This window comes from Xyrauchen texanus, chromosome 16 (genome assembly GCF_025860055.1).
Source record: "Xyrauchen texanus isolate HMW12.3.18 chromosome 16, RBS_HiC_50CHRs, whole genome shotgun sequence".
Classification (NCBI taxonomy): domain Eukaryota; kingdom Metazoa; phylum Chordata; class Actinopteri; order Cypriniformes; family Catostomidae; genus Xyrauchen; species Xyrauchen texanus.
In genome coordinates this window covers 2,211,515-2,234,072 of record NC_068291.1, presented here as the reverse complement: position 1 = coordinate 2,234,072, position 22,558 = coordinate 2,211,515, and the positions used below count along the sequence as shown (strand labels likewise).

Genomic DNA, 22,558 nt, shown 5'->3' with positions numbered 1-22,558 from the left:
GAGGTGGCGGGATGAACAGGTGCAGCTGGAGAACAGGTCGCAGATGCCACCGACTGTCAAACGCGCTCAGACGCTATTAGGCCTCATTTTAAAGCAAAACAACTGAATTCATGCTAAACAGAAGGTGAAATGTGTCAGTGATTCAGGACAGGGCCGAGTTAATTGTGAAGAGATGCAAATGCAAAGTGCATTGATTAGCGCATGTGCATGACAGAAATGGCCTTTTATCTTCCTAAAGGCCACTGTCTTTACTTCCGTAATGTTTTCAAAAACGGAAAATGTAGTTTTAATGCATCAGTAATTGACTGGATTGTGAAAAATGGGCATTACATACTGTACCACAATGAAACCAGACTTGAAGGGGTTAGCAACCTCATAGCAACGCCCTAGCATTGCGGCAATGAGTTTTGCATGGGCAGTCATATTTTCTTTGTTTAAATCTAGTTTGACATGTCCATTTACACATATGCTGAAATGCTTGTCAGATGCTGTCTTTTACTCTCTGTGGATAAACATCTGCCTTTGTGATCTCTCTGAAGCACTAGTAAAAAAAATTGAATCAGGTTTTAGCTTGTTTTTATGCAGCCCAATAAAGTTCATTGTTTGGGAGCATCTGCTATTACAAAGTTGAGCTGGCCATGTCGCTGTGATATATTCCACACTCACTAAATCAAAGGTTGCAATTCGGAAAAATGACAAAAGACGAAAACTTTGCAAAAAGGCTTTTTATGAGTCCAGCAGCCTTTTACGAACCAAATAAACATAAAACAAGACAAGTTTTAATCCGCCTGTATTTACGAGCTTATATTTGAAAATGTATTTCTGTCAGTTTATGGTTGTGGTCTCCTCCCACTCACACTGATGGTCTGTCTGTTGGTGAGTTTGTGTGAGTTTCAATGACAATCAATTTCCTCTCGACCGGAGCCTGTGTTCAATAACACTTAACATGAGTGAAAATACTACATTTGCATTATGCACACGCCAAACAGTGTCAAACTGTAGTTTATGGATTAATAAAAAAACCTGATTTAAATACTGTAGTTTCTACTGTTCTTTTACAACAAATGTTTTAATAGTAATTAGGGCTGTGCAATATGAACAAAAAAATCATATGGGAAATATTTGATAGATACTGCAATTTTGGCAAATGTTTTTCCTTACATTTAAAAACACAGTTTTTTCATTGTGCTTTTTTGTTTTTCTGTAGGCTTCTCTTTATTTACCTTCTTATTTCTGTTGTGTTTTCTTAAATTGTCCATGTTCATATCACAGTTTTATTGCAACTGTGATTAATTGCTCAACCTTATAGTAATACATACAGTCAGAAATAAAAAAAAAAAACAAAAAAAAACATTTGCACTTAAAAATAAATCAATAAAATCCAAGAACTGCTGACATAGTGAGTAGTCATTTTTTGTCCTGTGATCTCAACATAGTCGCCACATGCACGTTCTCAAGTGAACATCATCATTAGATTTGTTTAAAGGATTATTTCACCCAAAAATTAATATTCTATCATTATTTACTCATCTTTAAGTCATCCCAGATGTGCATGACTTTCCTTCTTCATCGGAACCGAAGAGAAGATTTTTATAATCACATTTCAGCTCTGTATGTCTATACAATGAAAGTGAATGGGTGCCAGTAGACTGATGACTGTTTGATGGTCCAAAAGTCATATTTAGGCAGCATAAAAGTAATCCACATGACTCAAGATCACTTCCTGCCGCATCTGTGATGTAAGCACAATGGCGCATTCACGCAAGAAATCAAAATTTCACGCTTTGTAACGTCACGTGAGAGTAAGGTCTTTTTAAACAGTAATACAGCGCTGGAAGCATCGATTTAAAGTTAAAAACATTTAAATTAACTATTTGTTTCTTACACCAACCTATCGGTTTACTTCAGAAGACATTAATTGTTCGACTGGAGTCGTGTGGATTACTTTTATGCTTCCTAAATATGACTTTTGAACCATCAAACAGTGAGCAGTCTAATGGCACCCATTCACTTTCATGTATCATGTATGAATGTACCCATTCACTGTATGGACAAATAGAGCGGAAATGTGCTTATAAAAATATTTTCTGGATCTGCTGAAGAAGGAAAGTCATGCACATCTGGGCTGGCTTAAAGGTGAGTAAATCATGAGAGAATTTTTATTTTTGGGTGAACTAACCAAAAAAGATCTTTAATATTTATTAAGAAGAAACCGATTTAAGATACAACTATATTTTGAACATTAATTGAATATTTAGAAGCTACAAATGATCTACTCTTGTCACAGTGATGTAAAAGGTGGAAGATGTTGTAGTTGCTTGTATTTAAATGTTTAGTAGTGTTTTGTGTTTGCATGAGCTCAAGGTTCCTGAGCAGTCGTGGTGATTTTATTTATGACCGGACGTGTATTGATTGATTTCCACTCCATGATGTCATGCAAACTTTAGATGAATCTCAGTCAACAGCTGCAGGTAACACAAGTCTGGCTCCATTCAGATATAATGGTCCAATCAATTGCCGATGGATAAAAGTCCGACCCTTCATTTTTCTAGTTTCACTTGGAAATACGTCACACTGTGGAAGTAATATAGGTTGTGAATGCTGTCTTATGTTGACTTTCAATGAAGATCTATCAGTACTTTGTAATGATAAGTGGCCCATGAGAATGAAACACCACACTGGAGATCATTTAGCCAGTGAAGTGTGGACAATATGACATTTAGTACGTTTAAATACAGTAATCCCCTCATTTTAATCTGCTTCTCCTGACCTTCTGACCGGGCCGCACGACTGCGTAACTCCTCCCCAGAGACAGCAGTGGCCTACAAGAGCCGTTTAGCTTCATTAAAAGCCCGAAACGAGGTTTAATCAGTCACGTAATTACACATAATTTATTTCCACCGCTAAACAGATCCTCTGGTTAATGAGTAGCCATGTAGTATTGACGAAACTGACCCTGCAAGGGTCTTAAAGCTTCCTTGAGAGATTCACTGGGTCCGTCTTTGGAGTTTGAGATTTGTGGAGCTGGATTTGTTGATGGCATAAAACAAAACCCAGCAGGATAATGATGTCAACAAACAAGAAGTAGTAGTCTAATTAGTTGAGTTGTACTAGCAAAGTTTAAATATGCCAATTTTGGCAACTAGTTTTTAGCATGAAACCTGATACATTTAGTTTGATATGATGCTGTGCATCATATGGTGACTCATTTACACGAGGTAAATAATGACCCGCCAACTCACTTTTCTGGGCGACTAGTTAACTAGTAAAGACGAGTAGGTGTGCAAACAAAAAAAAAGAGATGACTTCTCCTTTCTGTTATTGCTCTCAACCCTTGCAGCAGATGCCCCTTGTTTGCCTCTTGCCCCGCCGGTACCCCCACATCTCACGCATGGATGGCGTCAGGGTCGTGTGCGTTGTCAGGTCGAGGCCTGATTGCTTCATCCATCATGATGTGTGCTGCTGGAGTTTCCATCAGTGGTTCAGTTGAATATACTGAGGCCTGTCGGTTGGTGTCTATATTTAATAAAGAGCACTGATGAGCTGTAGCTTTATCGTCCGGCAGTATTCACCCGCCATTACGAGAAGATTACACAGCTCATGCGGGATCAGCCCCAGCAACACGATAAAGAGATTTCACTGTTTAATGACAACAAGAAAACAGCAAGCTGATGCCAGGGAAAGAGAGAGAAATTGAGAGAGAGACAAGCAGAATAACAGCATGTACAAGGGGAATTATCTGGTTTGAGCGGACGCTGACGTGATGCCTGTTAAATTAAGGAAGTGTTGAAACCAACAGCCCCATCATGTAAAGCACTTCATGCATGAGATTTATCTGCATCTTTGCATCTTCAAACTAACTAAACCCTGAATGTCTTAACACTTAAAGAGAAATAACCTGACAAGCACTAGCTGTCCTGGTTTGACATTTATTCAAACAGGAAGTTGGCTGGGACATAACAAAGGGATTTCCCTTCTTTTTTTTTTAAATAGAAAATAATATTAAAGTTAATGTCACAGACAAATACATGATTTGTTGTTTGGTATTGCTAATCGTTACGATTGGTATTAGGTGAAAGATATTTGTATCCCCCCATGAGTGCAAAATGAGTCCAATATTTTCCCGGACACGGACGACTGTAAATACAAATATGTACAGTATACTATGAAAGGCAGCATCCCAACTAAAATGGAACCTCACATGTGACTAATTTAAAACACTATTCAGGAGCTGCAACACCTATAAAGCACACAAGAGACTCAACTCTCAATTGATTTCAGTAGAGTTTGGTGTTAGCATGTTGCTAAGCTAACAACGCCATACAGTAAAACAAATGTAAACATGCAGAATACACATATTGAGTGAAATAGTAATCAAATTAATTAGATTGAACTATTTTTACGAATACTTTGGTACTGAATGAGTTATAGGTGTATTTATAATTAAAAAACATTCTCGCTTTGTCTGCTATCTTGGACTTCTGAGTTCATTGAGTTCATTGAGTTCATTCCGGGATTGCCATCTCTGCAAAGGATTCATGCTGCCTAACACGAGGTGTCTTAAAAGACACTTTTTAAACAGCATTGGTATTTTTTTTTTTTTGGGATGCACAAGCTTCCAAAACCTCTTCAGCTATGACCTCTTCAACAAGCTTCTAGGTGCATCTGAAATCACGTACTGTCAGAGTATTTACTGCGTTTGATGAAGGACGCACTTCTCGGCCGGTAAAACATTATGATCCTTAGGTACTGTATGTATGCAAGTATTATTCTGGACATACTTCATTCAAGAACATGGGCATTGCCCCATGACCCGAATATATGACAGAATATACAACAGACTCAAACCTAATCTACTCTGGTTTCGTTAAACAAGCACCATTTAAGCACAAAGAACAACTTTCTTGGTATATTCAGCACTAACTGTTGAAATGTATCCATATAAAAGATGCGATCTGAGGAACGTTTGAACTGCGCTGAAACACTTTCTAATGATGCGAGCAGACAGACGGCGCTCTCACGCTATTATGAGTGAAAAGGTGGATATGATGTCATCAGGAGATGTTGTTTGGACACTGAAGTTTGGAGCAGCAGAAATAGTTAACCTTGTGTAACTTGTCATGTGAACATTTAGCTTTATGCTAAGCTTAAATGCTATGTCCAGCCTTTTACATGCACCTGTTACCAGACACAATTATCTTTATTCTATCAAGAAAATCCATGTTAGATAAAAGCAAATATCTAGTAAGACATCTGATATTAGTGCAAAGATGTGCTGAAAAAAGCGTATTCTTTTCTAGTTTTGTTGTTGAATCCTTAAAACAAGATAAATGTATCAATCTTGTTTTAGAAGCAACACTGCATAAGACATTTTCAGAGAATGGTTATTTAATATTATTATTATTGACTTGTTTACAGTCAAAACAAGTACAAAATCTGTGCTGAAAAATTCATCCAAAGTATTTCGATTAAGTTAAAGCTTGAAATTGCCATGAAGTTTTTATGTTGTCTGTGTTTGAAGTTAGTGGGTCTTAAGTTCAGAATAATGAATACATTTTTTTAAAGTCTAAAATGATTTTATTCCTTTCTAAATTCTAAAAACTTCAAAAAAAAAATATTTTTTAGATTTTGACATTTTAATAAATAAAATCTTTTATTTTACTCATTTTCACAAAAGTTCTGTCAACTATGTTACTAAACAAACACCCCTGCAACTAAACAATGGTGTATCCCAAAATGATGTGACCAGCATCATGTGATGTTCCTCTGTGGTGGACATTTTTAACACATAATGGTGAGTGTCCTTTCATTTATTTCAATATTTGAACTACGATAGCATATTGTCAAGGAGTGTATTAATTGAGCGTCAACTATGTTGTGTACATTGTTATAGTTTGCAATATTTTTATGATTTTATCTCAAATGTATGTTCAAATTTGAGGTTACCTGATCAAGAAACTGGCACGTGGTTAGCCAGACAAGGCCTGCCATTGAAATTTCGAGTCAAAATGGGGGACCTGTCAACTAAGTTACCCTAGGCCAACTCTTGGGTAACATAGTTGACGTGACCCGACTGTGTCCTCTGATGATAATGAATTATTGTCCATAGATCAGTTTGTTGTCATAATTTAAGCCTGTATGTGTCAGAGGACACTGTGTGCGTGTGTGAGTGTGTGTGCGTGTGTGAGTGTGTGTGCGTGTGTGTGTGTGTGAGAGTGTGTGAGTGTGTGTGCGTGTGTGTGTGTGTGTGTGAGAGTGTGTGTGTGTGTGTGAGTGTGTGTGAGAGTGTGTGTGAGTGTGTGTGTGTGTGTGTGTGAGAGAGTGTGTGTGTGTGAGACTGTGTGTGTGAGTGTGTGTGTGTGTGTGAGTGTGTGTGTGAGAGTGTGAGTGAGTGAGTGTGTGTGAGAGTGCGTGTGTGTGTGTGTGTGTGTGCGTGCGTGAGTGTGTGTGTGAGTGTGAGTGTGTGCGTGAGTGAGTGTGTCGCGTGAGTGAGTGTGTGCGTGAGTGTGTGTGTGAGTGTGTGAGTGTGTGAGTGTGTGTGTGAGTGTGTGCGTGTGTATGTGTGAGTGAATGAGTGAGTGTGAGTGTGTGAGTGTGTGCGTGTGTGCATGTGTATGTGTGAGTGAATGTGTGCGTGAGTGTGTGTGTGTGTTAGTGTGAGTGAGTGTGTGTGTGTGTGAGTGTGAGTGTGCGTGTGAGTGTGCGTGTGTGTGCGCGAGTGAGTGAGTGTGTGTGTGAGTGTGTGTGTGTGTGAGTGAGTGAGTGTGTGTGTGAGTGAATGTGTGAGTGTGTGTGTGAGTGAATGTGTGTGTGTGTGTGTGTGGTGCGTGCATGTGAATTATGATGATTAGGGATTAAAGGACATTTAATTGATTTTACTAAATTAATTAGATATTGTTCCTTTGCAGATTAAAACAGATCTTCTTATGTAAACTGTGTCAATGTATTCTTTGAAATAAAATCAACTATGTTACAGCTGATTTATTTATTTTATTTGTTTACATTTCAAATAACAAGAATGCTGCTTCTGATATCCTTTAAGGTATATTTTACATACACAAAAGTGAGAGTTTTGCATAACATCTCTTAAAACTACCAAAATTATATTGAAGACAAATTACTGTCGCTAGTGACGTTCTGAAAATATCACATGAATATCTGCAAAAACATACAATTCATAAAATGATTGATAAAGATTGAATGCATATATGGTAGAATAGACAAAAACTGGTCGAATTCCAACTGAAAGTGAGCATTCCTACACCTACTCACTCTGAAGGACAGAGCCTTGAAGTGGTCACTGTGAAGGCGGCATGGCGTTACTGTATGAATGTACCATTGGTAACGGTCTTGTAAAAGGTCGCTTCATGTGAAGATACTATGTCTCACTTTCATTTGGAACGATCCTTTGAGTGGTGTCCCCAATTCCCGCAGTGCCCTTCAAGGGTGCAAAAATGCTGTTTGGAATTTTCCCTATATCTGTTAACGGATGGATGGCATTTCATGATTTTACCAAAAAAAATTAAAATGACATTTTAATAAACATTTGTGCCCTTCATGTTTTTTATGTGGTAACTGTTTTATTACAGCAATAGATTGCAACAATCTAGTTCTGAAATACAAATCCCATTAATTTATCCCAGAGACAATGATTTTCAGTGAAAACGTATAAACCAATTAAGACAGACCTACCGAGAGTGTTCATTAATGGTATATATTTCCGTTGAAGCCATCAGGCTGCGTTATTTCAACTTAATTGTTTAAAATGTTTTGAAAGTGGAATTCATGGTAAACATCTACATTACCCATGTTACAGCAGAGAAAGATCCATCAATCAGAGAACCGAAATCAGCTAAACGTGCCTCGGAGCGACCATCCCGTCCCATGATGCACTGTGAATGACGTAATCGAGTCGTTCCCCTTCTGTCGCTCTCTCCACGTTGTGTCGGAGAAGCGACACTAGGGGTCTCTCTTGAGCGATGATATTCACCTCTGATCTTATTGAAAAGGGCCAATGGGAGTTGGCAGTCAGTATTTGCATATCCCGCCCCCGGACATACGGGTATTTAAGCGGGGCAAATACGGCAGTTCATTCAGAAAATTTCTTCGGAGCCGATGGTCTGTCTGCAGTTTGCTGCGAGTTACACGCCACTTAAACGTTCCTGTTTTCCTCTGACGATCTGCATGCTGTTGGATCTTGACGGCGCACAACAGCGGCTTTCTCCTTCTCAGTGCACGGCGTGCATTGTTGCCCCTGAGCGCCGACAGCGCGACACGCATACACACACACTGTGTATTAAAAGAGTTTTTACTAAAACAGTAATTTTCTCTAAAAGAGCAAACACAGCGGCGTTGAGCGTCCTTTTAGGGCAGCGTCTTTTCAAGATGCCTTTCCGCCCCTGTGTCGTTCCTGGATGCGGTAGAGTGCTCTCTGCTTCAGGCGGCCACAAGCGCTGTCTCGTTTGTTTGGGCCGCAATCACACCGGCGGCGTTGTGGATGGTTCATGTTCTCACTGCGAAAACATGACCATGACCACGTTAGCGATCGCGGCTTGCTTTCAACAGAAAGCAAGCCACCCCAGCTGCACCCCGCATTGCTCCTTCTTCCCACGGGATTGAGGATGGTGCGGTTGGCGCTGGGGCGATTTGGGGGCGGCAGCGGGTGCAGTTTCCCCGGGTAACCCCCCTCGAACCTCCCATTCCCCGACACGCTCGCTGGTCTCCGTCCACGCTCGCTGCGATAGCGGCTCGCCTCACGGCCCGGCTGTCTATCCACCCGAGCCCGAAGCAGATGAGCTCGCCGCTGCATCGGAGAGTGTGGTGTCTGATGCCGAGGACTCCCCGCAGTCCTCGGCCCAGGCTGAGGCCGACGCTCAGATGTCCGACATGCTTGCCCGGGCCGCCTTGAGCGGGGGGTTGGACTGGAACCCTCCATCCTCCCCACAGCCTTCTCGGTTGGATGATTGGTTCCTTGGGGCAGTGCGCCGTTCACGGCCTCGAATCCCCCCAGTCCCTTTCTTCCCGGAGGGGCATGATGAGCTGACGTCTACGTGGAGAGCCCCGCTCTCCGCTCGTCTAGGTGCCACCCGCTCCACTCTCTCCACCCTCGACAGCGGAGAGCGCCACGGGTACGACGCGATTCCCCAGGTTGATAGGGCATTTGCGCCCCATCTATGCCCCGGTAGCCCTACCTCCTGGCGGGGTCGCCCCGTACTCCCATCCAAGCTGTGTAGGACAACATCCTCGCTTAACGCGAAGGCCTACATTACGGCTGGACGCGCTGCCTCCGCCCTGCATGCGATGGCCCTCCTGCAATCCACCAGGCCAAAGCTCTCAGAAACATGCACGGGGGTGGACCTGATCCTGATGTGCTGCAGGAACTGCGCTCAGTGACCGACCTCGCCCTGAGAGCGACAAAGGCCACAGCGCAGGCACTTGGACAGACGATGGCCACCCTAGTGGTCCAGGAACGCCATCTTTGGCTCAACCTGGTCGAGATGCGTGAGGCTGACAAAAACCACTTCCTGGACGCACCTGTCTCCCAGATTGGCCTTTTCGGTGACACCGTCGAGGACTTCAGCCCAACAGTTCTCCGCGGTGAAGAAGCAGGCGGAGGCCATTTCAGCACATCATGCCCGCCGCCAGACCTGCCGCTCACGGGCCCTGCCCTGTCTGCCCACCGAGGGCGTCCCCTGCGAGGAAACCAGCTCCTGCTCCGCCTCAACCCGGGCCCAGCTCTCAGCCCCAGCGTCGAGCACTCCGCAGGCGGCGCGCGCCCCTGTCTCACGAACCCCCTCCAGGACCTGGAAGGCTCCCAAGCGTTCCTGAGACAGCCGACCCAGAGCCGAAGGCGTTAGCTGCGGAGGTGGTAAGACCGCTCCGTCCCCAGGTGGAGGGCGGGAGGAGAATCCTTTGTTTTTTCATTTGCCACACCCCTGGCGGGGCTGTGGTACCCACATTCTCAATAAAAGAGCTATTTCCTTTGCCTCTGGGTCACCTGGCCGCAAATGCCGTTTTCACGGCAATGTGCTTTCAGATCACAACAGTTCCGGTACACGGGCCGGCGATCCGCCTTCCGCCTGCCCACGACTGTCCCCAGCCGGCCGGTTCAGGCGAGTCCAGAGGGCGCCAACATCAGACCTCCTCCTCAGTCAAGAACCCGCCCCCTGCGGCAGCGGAGCAAGGTAAGTGCTTTGAGTCTATTCTCAGCACCTCAGCCTCAGGCCGCAACGAAGCCGCCCGATGCTGCATTACCTGTTCCGCCCGCTCGCGAGGCCCGCCGGTACGTCCAAAATACTCGTCCCTTTGGTGCCCCTAAGCGCCAGAGCTGGGAAGCGTGGCTTTCGCTTCCCAGTGCATCACGCTGACTGCACCGGTCCATTCGACTTCGGTTACGCAATTCAGTTTGCCCGGCTCCGCCCCCTTCAGGAGCGTCCGCTTTCCGCGAGTACACGGCGAGCACGCCAGTTCCCTGCGCACGGAAATCGCGACCCTGTTAGCCAAGGGTGCGGTAGAGCCCGTCTCTCCAACTGAAATGAGGAAGGGTTTCTACAGCCCTTACTTCATTGTACCCAAGAAAGGCGGCGGCTTACGTCCAATCCTGGACTTGCGAGTTTTCAATCGGGCCTTGTTAAAACTCCCGTTCAAAATGCTTACGCAGAGAAATATTCTGGCTGGCGTTCAGCATCTAGATTGGTTCGCAGCGGTGGACCTGAAGGACGCGTACTTCCACGTCTCAATTCTGCCACGACACCGACCCTTCTTACGGTTCACGTTCGAAAGCCAGGCGTTTCAGTACAAAGTCCTCCCCTTCGGCCTGTCTCTGTCCCCTCGCATCTTCACGAAAGTCGCAGAGGCGGCCCTTGCCCCGCTACGAGTAGCCGGCATCCGTATTCTCAACTACCTCGATGACTGGCTCATCCTAGCACACTCTCGAGAGTTACTATGCACACACAGAGACCAGGTGCTCCGGCACCTCAGCCGCTTGGGGCTTCAGGTCAACTGGGAAAAGAGCAAGCTCACTCCGGTTCAGAGCATGTCTTTTCTCGGGTTGGAGTTAGACTCAGTCTCAATGACAGCACGTCTCACGAGCGAGCGTGCTCAGTCGGTGCTGGACTGCCTCGCTTCCTTCAAGCCAGGCACAGTGGTCCCTCTAAAACTTTTCCAGAGGCTCCTGGGGCATATGGCGTCCTCCATGGCGGTCGTGCGCTGGGGTTGATGCATATGAGACCACTCCAGCACTGGCTCCAGACTCGAGTCCCGAGACAAGCATGGCACCGCGGCACGCGTCGTGTAAGGATCACCCCGCCTGCCTCAAAACACTCCGACCCTGGACAGACCTCTGCTTTTTACGGGCAGGAGTGCCCCTGCAGCAGGTGTCCCGATGCGTCCTGGTCACAACCGATGCCTCCCGGTCCGGGTGGGGTGCCGTGTGCAGCGGGCACGCAGCAGCGGGCCGTTGGAAAGGGGCCCGCTGCGTTGGCACATCAATTGCCTGGAGTTGCTGACCGTCCTTCTTGCTCTCAGGAAGTAACTCCCGTTAGTTCGGGACAAACATGTCCTCGTGAGATCGGACAGCACCACGGTGGTGGCGTACAGAAATCGCCAAGGCGGTGTACGCTCCCGCCACATGTCACAACTCGCCCGCCGTCTCCTCCTATGGAGCCAGCAGCGACTCACATCCCCGGCAAGCTCAGCGTCGTAGCGGACGCGCTATCACGACAACGCCTGCCCGGCGGGAGTGGAGGCTTCACCCCAGTCGGTCCAGCTGATTTGGGAACGGTTTGGCAAGGCCCAGGTAGACCTGTTCGCCGCCCAGGAAACCTCCCACTGCCCGCTCTGGTGCGCCCTAACAGAGGCTCCCCTCGGGACAGGCGGCTGGCACACAGCTGGCCCTCGGGGCTGCGCAAGTACGCATTTCCCCCAGTGAGCCTTCTTGCACCGGTGCTGTGCAAGGTCAGGGAGGACGAGGAGCAAGTCACGTTGGTGGCCCCCTACTGGCCCACTCGGACTTGGTTCTTGGAACTCAGGCTCCTCGCGACAGCTCCTCCCTGGCGAATTCCCCTGAGAAAGGACCTCCTCTCTCAGGGACGCTGCTTACCGGCGACCGTTGTGAATAACATCAACCAAGCCAGAGCCCCCTCTACCAGGCACCTTTACACCCTAAAGTGGCGCTTGTTCGCAGATTGGTGTTCTTCCCGAGCCGAAGACCCGCAGAGATGCGCGATTAGGTCAGTGCTTCTGTTCCTACAGGAGAGGCTGGATAGGAGGCTGTCCCCATCCACCCTCAAGGTGTATGTTGCCGCTATCGCCGCCCACCACGCTCCTGTAGACGGCAAGTCTTTGGGTAAGCACGACCTGATCCTCAGGTTCCTGAGAGGCGCCCCCGGAGGTTGAATCCCTCCCGGCCAGACCTAGTTCCCTCCTGGGATCTCTCGGTAGTCTTGGCAGGACTCCAGAGACCTCCCTTCGAGCCACTCGAATCAGTTGGACTCAGGGCCCTCTCTCTTAAGATGGCCCTGCTGATCGCGCTCGCCTCCATTAAGAGGGTCGGGGACCTGCAAGCGTTCTCTGTCAGCGACACTTGCCTGGAGTTCGGTCCGGCAGATACGTCTGTGATCCTAAGACCGCGACCGGGCCATGTGCCCAAGGTTCCTACCACACCATTCCGAGATCAGGTAGTGAACCTGCAAGCGCTGCCCCGGGAGGAGGCAGACCCAGCCCTTTCGTTGCTGTGTCCAGTGCATGCCCTGCGCATTTACCTGGACCGCACACAGAGCACCAGACGCTCTGAGCAGCTCTTTGTCTGCTTTGGGGGATGGCAGAAAGGGAATGCTGTCTCCAAACAGAGGCTCGCCCACTAGGTTGTCGACGCCATCACACTGGCTTATCACACCCAGGCCGTGCCCCTACCCTTGCGGGTCCGAGCTGACTCAACAAGGGGTGTTGCGTCCTCGTGGGCACTGGCCAAGGGCACCTCCCTAGCAGACATCTGTAGAGCCGCGGGTTGGGCAACACCCAACACCTTCGCGAGGTTTTACAACCTCCGCGTTGAGTCGGTTGCGTCTTGTGTTTTCTCAGGTCCGAGCCCGTAGAACTCGGTAACATGTAGACCGACCGGCCGGGTGGAGCAGCTTATGCCCAGCGCCCTTTCCTGGCGTCAAGGTAAAGTAGTGCGCCTTCTTCCCAGGGCGCCCCACTCCGAGTCGGGCCCCTGGTCGATTCCTCCCCAGCCCTCCAGGTCCGCGGTTCAGCGGAGGAACTCGCCGACCCAAGCCACTGCAGGTACCCTGATGGCTACCCTGTCTGGTATAGGTGCTCCACAGGTAAGGCCTCCTGCTCGGACTCCCCCTGTGTGTAATTCCACGGTTCTGTCCCCTTACGAGCGGACCCCCGTGTCTCCCTTAGGCAGTTACAGCTGCCTCGGTCGCCGTGCTGTAGCAACTCCCCCCTTTCGAGGCTGGATCTACCACCGCACCATACTTTCCACACGAGCCCTAAGATGGCCATGTGACGTGTCTACCACTTTTCCTCCCCAAGAAAAAGGGCAGGTGTGGTCTCCGCGAGGGTCTGGGTAAGACCCCTTCCCTATATGCGTGTAAGGGCCCCAGCCGTGATTGCTCTATGCGAGAAACATAGAGAGAAAAGAGGCCCAGCCAGGCTGGCCCGTTCCCATGTTGGCAAACATTGCCTTGTTCCCCTCCCAGGGTAACTAGAAGGACTCCAATGTTCTTATGGGGCATTGGGGAAGAGTGCGATGCAGCCAGGTACAGGCGATGCGTGGCACTGGATGAAATCCCTGCCCGCCTCTGTATCGGCGGTCCACGTACAAGGTTCAGCGCATGGCAAGATTGGAATGGGTCCCCTAGTGTCGCTTCTCCGACACAACGTGGAGAGAGCGACAGAAGGGGAACGTTTGGTTACGTATGTAACCTCCGTTCCCTGAGGGAGGGAGCGACACGTTGTGTCTTTCCTCCGCCATGTCGCTGAACCGAGCCACTGTTGTGGCCGGACCATTTCGGCTCCTCAGAAAAATCCTGAATGAACTCCCGTATTTGCCCCGCTTAAATACCCGTATGTCCGGGGGCGGGGTATGCAAATACTGACTGCCAACTCCCATTGGCCCTTTTCAATAAGATCAGAGGTGAATATCGGCGCTCAAGAGAGACCCCTAGTGTCGCTTCTCCGACACAACGTGCCGTTCCCTCCCTCGGGGAACGGAGGTTACATACGTAACCAAACGTTCTCCATTCACCCATTAAGAAAAGAAGTCCCGCCAATCACCTTTTAGATACTGACATCGCCTGTCAATCAACTCATGAATGTGTAAGCGCATTAGATATAAAAGCCGGGACAAATGTGTGTTTTTTGTTTTTTTGCATTATCTGAGGTAAAGAAGCACATTTTATAAATCAGTGTTGTCAGATTTTACTGCTGATTTGAAATATGTTATTTGATCATAATCTTGTCTGACTGTTATGGAGATTTTGGTGCTTCTATTCAAGTAGATAGGAGCTGCACTGGCATGACTGGAAATATCCTCCCGAGAGCGTTCCAAAGATGGCCGACAGTGGACTGACTCGCTAGAAAGACTTTGATATGTAGATGACATGAAGCAATAGTCCGAGATTAGTTACATTGAAATCATTAACTACTTTGAGTTGTTATGACAGACAACAATGGCACAAGTTAAGCGTAAAATACAACTTTTACTCAAAATAACATCTTTTGAAAGAAGGCATCCATCATGTGACACAGTGAATGCTTCAGGTGGGGCAACAATTCTACACACTCTTATTGCACAATTCCCCAGTGGAAAAATGTGACCCTCACAGTCAGGTGATCAGCAGCTGTGTAATGTGACAGGGCCACTGAGCCTGACCAGTAGCGGAATGTAAAGCCTTATTCCACACCACATCTCACATGAACACTGTTCTGTGACCTGCTGCCATGTTCCAGAATATGTCATGACCATCAGAGATTCAGAACAGTTATAGTTATAGCTCAAATCTGATAAGTGAATGTTTTGGACTTTAATAGGTTGGTTGATTAAGGTTGGGTGAAAACTTTGAAACTTTTACAAAACATTACTTGTTAGTTGAGAATCCCGACATGTCAACATCAGACTCAACCAAGAGAGTGCAACAGTGACTGCCCACTTTTTCAGCCATCTTGGTGTTTAGGAGACAAGAGGGCAAAAACAACAACAAAAACCTCCGCCCCTGGCAGCGGCCCTACCGCTCCATGCGGTCGGGGAGTCGCTTCCCTCCTCCCCTCGCAGATGGTGGTCTTCTCTTGACCCCTCCATGTTTCTGGGGGAAGGCAGGGCACTGCGGCAGGCGGTTGGGGAGTCCAGTCCCCACTCGCCCCGCATGTGGCCGATCAGGCTACTCCATCCGTCGACGGATGGCAGCGGCGCTCCCCTGGGTGGACGGCAGTGTCTAGGACTCTGCGACGAACATCTCTCCTCCTTCCCAGGTTTCGGTACCAAAGTAAGGTGGTTAAGTAAGGGAAAGGAGGAGGCGATAACCAGCTTGAAAATATAAATAATAGTTTAATGAAGAAATAAACGGAAAACAAATGAATATAAACACACAGAGCAGCTGCCTGTCATTCTCTCTCGAACTGTCATCACCGGCCGCCTCTATCTCATGCGTGCCCCCATCAGGCTGATTGGGGACCGGGCCTAGCCCCACCCTTCTCCGCTCTACAACGTCATATCCGTAAGCTGAGAAAGACGGTCCGGCTGCGAGAAGTGAGACGCGAGTGTGACGGCGGTTTCAGGAGTCAGGACAGCAGCGGAGTGAAATCACTCTCCTAATGGATTTAACTTTTTTTTTTACTGTTTGGCGAAGTTGTTTACCTGCTATACTGCTCGGATATGCTTTCTGATAGTGTTGTTGAAGCTTATATTGTTTGTCATGCTTTAATGAATCTATAAGTTGCTATAAGTTTCGTTACTGTTACATTTTTACTAATATTCATAACTTCTGAGTATTTTATAACATTGCTGCAGTTTCAAAATTCCCAAAATAGCTGGTCATGACTCGTCATCTCTGAGTCCTCAAACCATGAGATTAATCCACCAGAAGAGCAGTGCCTAATCACAGCTGATATAAAGTGTTCCTCCACAAGTGACTTGCAGTTTTATGTTTCAACTGCTAGAGGGCAAAAAGTTACATAGTGTATCTTTAAGTTTATTGAAAAATATTCAGGTATGTACAAATATATAAGTAGTTTAAGGGTGAAGGGATACCAACGCAATTATGTCACTCAGTGTGCATCATGGGAGTGGGTTGTCGCTCCGAGGCATGGGATTCGTTAGCTGTGGTTCTCTGATTGGTAGATCTTTCTCCGCTGTACCCAGAGCTAGAGTAGCCAAAATCTTTACTGAAGTAAAAGTACAATTTAAGAATTACTCAAGTAGAAGTAAAAGTAGTAATGTTAAAAATGACTTGAGTAAGTGTAAAAAAGTATCCAATTAAAATAATTCTCAAGTAGCGAGTAACTAGTTACTTTCACATACATAATAGCCATTTACTCCCCAACATTACATAATACACATGTAACATGTATTACACAATAATAATAGTACTAATAATAATCATTCTTCTCATTATTATTATTAATGCAAGCTACATTTCCATTTACTTTCACTGCAGGTGTGTTTTCCTCCATATTTGAAACGGGAATAGTGACTGAGACTGTCAGTCTCTAACAATCTGTCTAACATCGTTTGGGTTCCACAGAATACAGGAAGTCTCACGGGTTTGGAACAACATGAACATTAATTTACGCTGAACTATAACTTTAAGGACACTTGTCGGATTTGGATGAATCTGTCAATTAGAAGATATGTTTGGAAAGCAGTTTCTAGTGATTATTATGGTGAAAAAAGTGAACAGTGTCCCACAGGCCCAATAATATATGTATAATGTTGAATAAAAAGAAGCAAGATCGTCCTTTATTAATGCCTACTGTCACTGTTTCAAAAGTCCTAATGGGATGTTAGTTCAGTGTAGTTCCAGTATTTTCAGTGTGAAAGATCATTAGTTCTGTACATTAAGGGTAAACTACACCTCATCTCTGTGTTTGAAAGAGTATTAGACCTATTTAAGTTCAGAGCTTATTTGCTGTTGTCCATTAGAAAAACGCAGAAATGCTGTGCATGTGCAGACATACTGTCAGCTCGCCAGGAGTCAAACACCAGATCGGCAGAGCAAGTGTAGTGAATTTTTGTAATTCCGTTTGGAGCTGTTAGTTGGATAGAATTGACACACTTCGCCTTTAAGGTCTAAAGCCTAGTGAGCTGCCTTGCTACTGTCTACATAGTCCTCACTGAAATGGAATCTAATAAGTGACCATTTGAAATGCTCTACATAGTCATTAACTCAGTGCATCATATAAATAGTGCTCCTCGTGCTAAGCACACGAGAGACTGAATTGATCAATAGAGTTTGATGTAAGCATGTTGTTAAACTCTAATGAGCATTTCACTGTCATGACTGCTGTTGCTTGAAACTGCACCCAAGACTTTCCCCCACTGTTGCATTTGTGTATATGGTTGAGTGACAATAAAGTGATTTGATTTGATTTAAGAAGGCGGCATGTCTATGTTTGGAACACGAATGCTTGAAAAATGAATACTTTTTGGTGGCATTCATGTGCGCGCATCTTGTAAATAAGTTCATTTCGTCATACATGTATCATGTCATACTTGTTATCATAACTGTGAAGTGGTGTTAGTGCGAGTGAAGGGGATCTCCAGAACTTAAACAGTCTGAAATATGATCTGGTCAAGATCAAGAAGCTAGTATATGTATGTCAACGTTCTTTAGCACCTTAGAAGCAAAAAAGCCATCTGTCAACATGTTCCGCACATCAACTTTAATGAGACGCCACTCAAACTATTTACAGACCATACTCTCTCACTGCCATGCCAGCCAGAGCTCAAGTATTCAACACAGGGATTAATGAACAATTAATCAACGACAGATTCGATAGGACCTGACCATACGAGGAGGCTGTTTACGGTCTTTTACTGTCAGATGAGATGTGCCTGATGTGCACTATAAAAGGCATTACTGTCACATATAAACACAGGGGCGTAGTTTCCAGGGGGGATGGGGGTAGGTTATTTTTAGCACGTTGTTGTTGTTCACAGTGTCTGAATTTTGTTGTTTACAAAAAGCCGTAGAAGTACGCCAAAAATTGTGCAAACGTCTTTATGGATTTTTAAGATATGCGCAATTAAACATAGTGGTCCCATTCCCCTTCTGTCACTCACTCGATGTTGTGTCGATGTAGTGGAACTAGGGGTCGCTCTTGAGTGCCCCAAACACCTCTATTATTCTGTTCTAAGTTCCCTAGGGAAGCACAACCTGATCATCAGGTTCCTCAGAGGCGCCCGGAAGCTGAATTCTCCCAGGTCACACCTCTTCCCCTCATGGGATCTCTCCGTGGTCCTCCTGGCCTTTCAGGGAGCCCTCTTTGAGCCGCTAGAGTCAGTCGAGCGGAAAGCCCTGTCCTTGCAGGTCCGTTGCCAGCCTATTGAAAGGGGGGGTTCTTTTTTTCAAAAAGTGGACCTTTTTGCAGTTTTTCTCCTCCTTTTGTATTTAATTATGAGGTTCAAATACTTCATTTTGGTGACCTTTTATGCACTAATTTGTGCTGGATTAGCTTGTCTGCTGGTTAACGAGCACGCTTTTTGATGCACCTAAAATATTTACTGCATTGTTGTCAAATGCTTCCTCATGTAACACCTTTGTCAGTCCATCCACAGTTCATAAGTTTAAAGACCACACTAACAACAGAATAAATTTAATGAACTTTACTGAAATATTAATAATAATTCTCCTCATCATCATTTCTTGACTCTCTGTCAATGCCTCTTTGCTTGTTGCTGTATTTGTGTATTTTTTATGAAGTAATTTGTAACTGTAATGGAATACATTTTTAAAGTAACCCTCCCAAGCCTATGTATAACAACCTTACCCTGTTTGCCAGTTTTTTTGAACATATGTTCAATATTCTGCGACAATGACGCTGATGCCTGCTTTCTCTTCCGTCTCTCCTGCTCTTTTCGCCCCATACTCACTATTTGGTTGTACAGCCTGATATAAAAACAGTCAAAACACCTTTTTTGAAGCTTTGTCAATGACTAAACACTCATTCATTAGATGTATGAACATCCAACTTCACTCAACTAGTACATAGCCTACTCGTGACCTCATACATCCTCACACTATCAGTGAATCGGTGCAAAATAAACTCATAACAGTTAATAAATAAAGGATAACATGACACGCATAAAAAACAGACTAACTCACATTAAGACATAACACTCTCACATACTAGGCATCGTAAATCAATTAAATCATTCCAGATAATGTACCTCAAGCGGTCTGCTTTGAAGTTCTCAGAGGAATAAGATGCGCACCGAAGGAGAAGCATTTCCATTGGCTCCAGTCTGCCGGTATTGGCCAATCACAAAAGTCGATATTGCACAGCCAATATCACTGAATATCCAACTATGTTTTATTATTAATTACGCTACATTTATATGGCTATTCTATTGTAGAATATTGAGTGTATAAAATATAGAAATCCTTTTAATAAAAAAAATAAAATAAAAAAAAAAAATATATATATATACGCTTTGAAAAGTGTATTGCGAGAACTCTCTCTGAACTGCACGCGCGGCGCACACACACACACACACACACACACACATGTCCAGCTACAATATTAAATCATATTAATTTGAAACAGCAATGCAGAATATTTGTCACAAGCATTGATTAAAACAATGATGACAAGAATCACATGAAAAAAAAAAACAAAATGACTTAAATTATGGACCTTTGGCAGTGTGGGGTCCATAATTTAAGTCGTTTTTTTTTTTTTCATGTGCCCCTGCCTACGGGCTTGCCTTGAAGATGGCCCTTGCCTGGAGTTCGGTCCAGTAGATTCTCACGTGATCCTGAGACCCTGGCCAGGCTATGTGCCCAAGGTTCCCACAACCCCCTTCAGGGATCAGGTGTTGAGCCTGCAAGTGCTGCCCTGGGAGGAGGTAGACCCAACACTGTCATTGCTGTGTCTGGTGCGTGCTTTGCATACCTACTTGGATCGCATGCAGAGCTTTAGATGCTTTGAGTAGCTCTTTGTCAGCTTCGGTGGATAGTGGAAAGAGGACGCTGTCTCCAAACAGAGGCTTGCCCACTGGATCGTGGATCCATCACTCTGGCATACCAGGCCCAGGACGTGCCTGCCCTTTTGGGAATATGAGGAGTGTAGCATCCTCGTGGGCACTGGCCCATAGCACCTCTCTAGCAGATATCTGCAGAGCAGCGGGCTGGGATACACCCAATACCTTTGCGAGATTTTACAATCTCCGGGTTGAGCCGGTTTCATCCCGTGTTTTGTCTGGAATGAACAGGTAGAGTTTGGTAATACGGAACAACTGGCTGGGTGTATCTCTTGCATAGCTCCCTAGCCCTGTGGCTTGCGAATTCAGTGGAGGAACTGGGATAGGTTCTCCACAGGTGCCGATTACTCAGGTAATTACTCATGCATTTTCCGCAGTACGGTCTCCCTGACAGCAAACCCGTGTCTCCCTTGAGCCTGACGTGGCCTGCTCCCATGCTAGTTATGTCCCCTAGTGTCACTACACCTAATGGAGGGAATGAGATGTTGTGTCCCTCTTGCAACAACGCTGTACTAGCCACTGAAATGGCCAGACCTTGTCTCGGCTCCTCAGCACAAAACCTGAATGAGAGTGGGCATTCCTTCTCCTTTTATACCCGTATGTCCGGGGGAGTGGCATGCAAATTCCTCTTGCCAGTTCTCATTGACCTTTTCTCAAAAGAACAGAGGTGTCACTACATCGACACAACATCTCGTTCCCTCCATCAGGGAATTGAGGTTATGATAGTAACCAAAACATTTTGTTTGGGCCACCCTGTAGTTATTCAAAAACGATTTTCATTCATTTGTTTAGGGGGTTTATGTGTTGCTTTAATGAGACATTTTCTAGACATGATCCATCAAATGTTTTAAAAATGTTTTATGTGAGTGTGTGTGAGTGTGTGTGTGTGTGTGTGTGTGTGTGTGTGTGTGTGTGTCTGTGTTTGTGAGTGTGTGTGAGAAAGTGAGTGAGTGTGTCTGTGTGTGTTTGTGAGTGTGTATGTGTGTGTATATGTGTCTGTGTGTGTGTGTTTGTGAGTGTGTGTGTGTTTGTGAGAGTGTGTGTGTGTGTGTGAGAAAGTGAGTGTGTGTGTGTGTGTGTGTGTGTGTGTGTGTGTGTGTGTGTGTGTGTGTGTGTGTGTGAAATTGTGTGAGTGTGTGTGTGTGAAATTGAGTGAGTGTGTGTGAGTGTGAGCATGTATTTATCACTTTGTGGGGACCAAATGTCCCCATAAGGATAGTAAAACCCGAAATTTTGGACCTTGTGGGGACATTTTGTCGGTCCCCATGAGGAAAACAGCTTATAAATCATACTAAATTATGTTTTTTGAAAATGTAAAAATGCAGAAAGTTTTCTGTGAGGGTTAGGTTTAGGGGTAGGGTTAGGTTTAGGGGATAGAATATAAAGTTTGTACAGTATAAAAACCATTATGTCTATGGAAAGTCCCCATAAAACATGGAAACACTACAAGTGTGAGTGTGTGTGAAATTGAGTCAGTGTGTGTGAGTGTGTGTGTGTGTGTGTGTGTGTGTGTGTGTGTGTGTGTGTGTGAAATTGAGTGAGTGTGTGTGTGTTTGTGTGAGTGTGAAAGTGACTTAGTGTGTGTGTGTGTGTGTGTGTGTGTGTGTGTGTGAGTGTGTGTGAAAGTGAGTGAGTGAGTGTGTGTGAAAGTGAGTGAGTGAGTGTGTGAGTGAGTGAGCGTGTATTTATCACTTTGTGGGGACCAAATGTCCCCATAAGGATAGTAAAACCCGAAATGTTTGACCTTGTGGGGACATTTTGTCGGTCCCCATGAAGAAAACAGCTTATAAATCATACTAAATTATGTTTTTTGAAAATGTAAAAATGCAGAAAGTTTTCTGTGAGGGTTAGGTTTAGGGGTAGGGTTAGGTTTAGGGGATAGAATATAAAGTTTGTACAGTATAAAAACCATTATGTCTATGGAAAGTCCCCATAAAACATGGAAACACAACATATGTGTGTGTGTGTGTGTGTGTGTGTGTGTGTGTGTGTGTGTGTGTGTGTGTGTGTGTGTGTGTGTGTGTGTGTGGCGTGTATTTATCACTTTGTGGGGACTAAATGTCCCCATAAGAATAGTAAAACCGAAATTTTTGACCTTGTGGGGACATTTTGTCGGTCCCCATGAGGAAAACAGCTTATAAATCATACTAAATTATGTTTATTGAAAATGTAAAAATGCAGAAAGTTTTCTGTGAGGGTTAGGTTTAGGGGTAGGGTTAGGTTTATGGGATAGAATATAAAGTTAGTATAGTATAAAAACCATTATGTCTATGGAAAGTCCCCATAAAACATGGAAACACAACATGTGTGTGTGTGTGTGTGTGTGTGTGTGTGAGAGAGAGAGAGAGAGAG

General features: G+C 45.3%; 1 protein-coding gene across 2 annotated transcripts in view; it reads right to left on the bottom strand.

The window, feature by feature from the left end:
* The window catches only part of LOC127657289 (steroid hormone receptor ERR2-like), a 92,859-nt gene that overhangs the window by 8,567 nt on the left and 61,734 nt on the right, over positions 1-22,558 (bottom strand). The gene's annotated exons all lie outside the window — the stretch shown is intronic.